Here is a 4,748-nt window from a genome sequence, read left to right on the forward strand (position 1 = left end):
CAGCATCCAGTTCTTAACGCCTACAGACATGCAATAGAGACTGCACAGTGAACACATGACAGATGTAACATCTAGGACACAGCATCCAGTTCTTAGCTCCTACACTAGGGACTGCACAGTTGAACACATGGCAGACATAACATCTAGGATACAACATCCAGTTCTTAACGCCTACAGATGTGCACTAGGGACTGCACAGTGAACACATGACAGATGAAACATCTAGGACACAGCATCCAGTTCTTAACTACTGCTCCTCTCACGGCCTTTCAGTCTCACTCCTCTCTGATCCCAGTACCTATGAAACAAGCTGGAGACTTGGATTGTGCCTTAGTGAAATAGGACGCTAAAATGTGAATCACACTGACTAGTGAAAGGCTCCGAGGGGAGATAATCTTGGTGATGGAGTTTTCTCACCCTGCCTAAGACATCTTAAATTATCCCACTAAAGATATGAAAGAAGGGCTGTGAGTGTTGCTCACTCTGCAGATCGCCATGGTGATGATTTTAGGAGGTGGGCCTTTGGAAGACAGTATGTCCCCTGACGAGATCAGTGTCCTTACAGAAAGGGCCTGAGATCTGTCTTAATCCTTCCAACATGCAATGACACCGCCAATGGTGTCACCTATAAAACAGGAACAGGCTTTCTTTATCATAGATCTGCCTTGATCTTTGATTTCCTAACCCTTAACTTCCTATTATTGTCTGTAAACTATTTTATCTGTGGTATTTTGTTGCAGCAACCTGAAAGAGCTAAGACTGGTATTCAGGCAATTCTGATATGTGAGCAACATGGAGAACCCCAGTCTAAAGGGTGCTCTTGACAACTATGTACCTCAAGATTCCAAAAGCCTGCAAGCTGAAAAAGTAGGCTATACAAGAATGATAGGAATGGCTAGACGAAAAGACTGTCCCCTGCCCATCATTTAGCAGAAGCAAACATCTGAATCTACAGAAGGGAATGTGAGGTTTTGTGTGTGGCCTGACTACAGGCGGAGCAGCTTAAACAGCACTTGCTTAGCAGCTTTCTCTGTTTCTGTTTCCACATGATGGGGGCAGGGCTCTGACCTAGAGGCTTAGGAAAGAATCAGCTTCCAAACTGAATTAGCCTTAGCAGACTTCACACTTGGTAACTTTGCCCTGACCTAGACTGAATCACCAGTGTCTACCAGAGTCCAGGACATGTCAAGGCCCTAGGAACATAGCCAAGGTGCCTGGTGAGAGAACTATTCCTTGAGATACTTAGGAGGTAATAGAGGACTTTACAGAGATTTGGGGTAAATTCTATGCAATCCAGGTCAAGGTCCCTTGGGGAAGGAAGGCAGAAGAAAAGCAAACTAACTCCTCAGCCCAGCTGGCTGCAGTACCTGTAACTATCAACTTCACAGATATAAAACACCCCACGAGGCATGTTGTGGGTACCAACAGGACCTCAGTATTCTAATGCTCAATGCTACTTATTGGCTGTCAGCAGGGAACCTGAGCCAGAGAACTGGTGTTTCAAGGCCTCCCTTCCACACTGTCCATTTCAAAGCAACCCTTGGCTAGGTAGAAAGACAGGTAGAAAGTTATTTGAAGTAAAAACACATATGGCTACTGGTCTTCAAAAAGATTATGAACCATCTGAACTTTCAACAATTGGTTCTGGCCTCTTAATTCTCAGAGTAACTACAGAACAGTTTAGGGAACAATTTGTACAAACTGGTCTAGCTGGGGAATAGTTTGTCAAAGATGTAAGTGAGACACATGTGTGATTTATAGTTCTTTCTAAACTTAAAGACATTTAACCATGAGTGAAAAATATTCTTCACACACAATACATTGTGGATTTCACCAAACATAAAAGTATTTTGAAAACTTAATACAAGATATTCACAAAACAACAAAAAGTTTAGTATAGCAAGAAATAGTTTTCTTTCAACTTACTGGAAATATCCTGTCAATCTCCTTCCCTCATCCTAATTATTGGCCACAAAGGGCCAATTTATTCTGAAAATTGTAATTGCCTTTTACCTCCTCTTGGCTCTGTCCTGAATCCACTTCTGTAGTAGAGAAATGACAGCACCCAGCCAGAGATGACCGCACTGGGCTCAGCCACAGTCGAGGCTGATTACTCCTTTTGATTGTTTTCTTCCATTTTCCATTACCATACTGTCTTGACGCTAGCACACACCTCCCCGCCCGGTGCCACACACAAACAAATATTCGGCAATCTCTTGTTCCTTTTGCTTTTCCATTTCCTCAGCAGCGTGGCTGACAAACGCAGGGATTGCTGCTATTGAAGTGGCTTCCATTTGTGGGACAGTCCATCCCTTAGAATGGGGCTTACATGGGGTAAACAGAAACGCTTAAGGAAGAAAAATGAACTAGAAGTAAGTGTATCCTGGGAGCCTTTATGACCATATCTTAAGTTTTGTGAAATAAAGGGAGAATTCAAAAAAAATGCCAAGATAAAGATAATACTATTCTTGGGTAGACTCTGATGTTAAAGTATTGTGTGGTTAATAGAACAGAGAGAATCTCAGCCCTGCTCCTCAGCTCACTGGGCTGAGTCTCAGTCAAGCCATGGTTTCCTCTAGGTTCGTTCCCAGTTCTAGCTACTTTCAAAAGCTTGACCTTCAGAAGGTGAGCTATAACGTCGGAATCTTCCTAAGTTTTAGCAAAAAGGAGGAACAAAGCCAAGGAAAGAAATTAAAAAGGAGTATCCACTTGGAGTTAGCACTAGAAAAATAAAGCTTCACTGTGAATTCCTGGCTGACCTAGAACTCAGAGATCAGCGTACCTCTACCTCCAGAGTGTTGAGATTAAGTGCGTGTGCTACCACACGTGGCTCGCAGAAACATGATTCCTAGGCAGAATATCAAAAGCACTTAGCCACTAGAGGAAAAAGCTGGCCCTAATCAGGTATAGTAGAAATTAAGAGCTCTGAGCTGGCAAGAGATTGGCGTGGCAGGTAAAAGCACTTGCTTGTGGAGAGAACTGGCTCTACAAAGTTGTCCTCTGATCTTCAAGGTGAACCGTGGTGGCAGGCATGCGCCCACATACACACACAAACATGTACAAATTGAGAAAAATAAATACAAAATATTTTATTAAGATTTCTGCTTCTCAAGAGTGGAATTTCAAGTCACATTAAAGAATCTGTGTATGCGGGGCAGGGGTGGTGACACCTTTTAATCCCAGCACTTGGGAGGCAGAGGCAGGCAGATCTCTGTGAGTTCCAGGATAGCCAGGGCTACACAGAGAAACCCTGTCTCAAAAACAAACAAAAAAGTGTGTGGGGGGGAAGGCTCTGTGATACATCAATTTAACAAAGAACACAGACTTTTAAAAATTAGAATTTATGTTTTATTTTACCTATATATGACTGCTTTGCCTGCACGTCTGTATGTGCATCAGCGGGTGTCAGAGCCCTGGAAAAGACGATTGTGAGCCACCACGTGGGTGCCGGGAACTGAACTCACGTGCTCTAGAAAAGCAACGAGTACTCTTAACTGTGGAGCCATCTCTCCAGTCCATATAAAGAAGTTTTTAAAGCAATAAAGAAAAAAAACAGAGAAAATTATTTTAAGGATGGGCAGGAGCTTGGAAAGCAGCTCAGGGGCAGAGTGTGTGCTTTGTAGGAAGCTCCTGACGACCAAAAATAAATGCAAAGCAAATACATAAGGCCTAACTAGGTACGTCTCTACAGAGAGGCTGTCCAAATGACCAGTTCACACACGCGCAATCTCAGTATCCAACAGGCTAACAAATACCAAAACCATAACGAGATAGATACCACTACAGCTCTTCCCAAACACCATGAGTGAAGAACACAGCACGCTGATGAGAACACATAGGAACACATCTCCCATAAACTGCTGGTGGGGTGGACAACGCACAGTTACAGAGAAATTTGCTTGGCATCATCTACGACATTTGAATATGTTCTTGCAGCTTTAAGACCCAAGCACACCATACCTAAGAGCACATCCAGCAGCGATAAGAATATCAATAGAGCAGACAAGTAAAAAAAAAAAAAATCACATAACGTGTTACTAAATAGTGAGGAAAATAAAACATAGCAATAAAGGGAAAATCTTACTAATTTTTTTATGGGGGGGGGTTTGAGAAAGGATTTCTCTGTAGCTTTGGAGCCTGTCCTGGAATTAGCTCTTCTAAGACCAGGCTGGCCTCGAACTCACAGAGATCTGCCTGCCTCTGCCTCCCAAGTGCTGGGATTAAAGGCGTGTGCCACCACCACCCGGCCAAATCTTACTAACTTAATACTGTGTGAAAAGATGCAAATATACAGCTTTCTGTTCCTTTTATCTAAGAGCTGAGAAAGGTATCACTACTCAAGCACTCACACTGTTACAGAAACCACAAGGAGAGAAATGAGGCAGACAGGAACCTCGGGGAGCAGCAAGGGGCTCTGGCTGGAAAGTCCTGACAGGTTTGTGGGAACTGGAGATGATACTTCAGGATGGGGTTTCTGACTGGGTTCTCATTTCGTAATGATTAATGAGACTGATTCATGCACGTTTACCTTGTTGTATATAATTTCATAATAAAAAGTTTAAACCTATATCAGGTATCACTTCCTTGTCTGCTCTTCTCAGAAAGTAAACACCACCCTAGACAAACTAAACTAAACTAACTAAAAACTCATAAAGCTACAAAAAAAAAAAAAAAAAAGATGAGAAAACTTGGAAAGCCTTTATGCATAGGAGAAAGAGCTGCCTCTTTGGGAAGATGCTTAATCAACA

The 4,748-nt window shown here is 42.6% G+C and overlaps 1 protein-coding gene across 4 annotated transcripts in view; it reads right to left on the reverse strand.

Moving 5' to 3' along the window:
* Positions 1-4,748, reverse strand: part of Specc1 (sperm antigen with calponin homology and coiled-coil domains 1) — a 264,567-nt gene that overhangs the window by 57,657 nt on the left and 202,162 nt on the right. The window lies entirely within an intron of this gene.

This window comes from Microtus ochrogaster, chromosome 7 (assembly GCF_000317375.1).
Source record: "Microtus ochrogaster isolate Prairie Vole_2 chromosome 7, MicOch1.0, whole genome shotgun sequence".
Taxonomy (NCBI): domain Eukaryota; kingdom Metazoa; phylum Chordata; class Mammalia; order Rodentia; family Cricetidae; genus Microtus; species Microtus ochrogaster.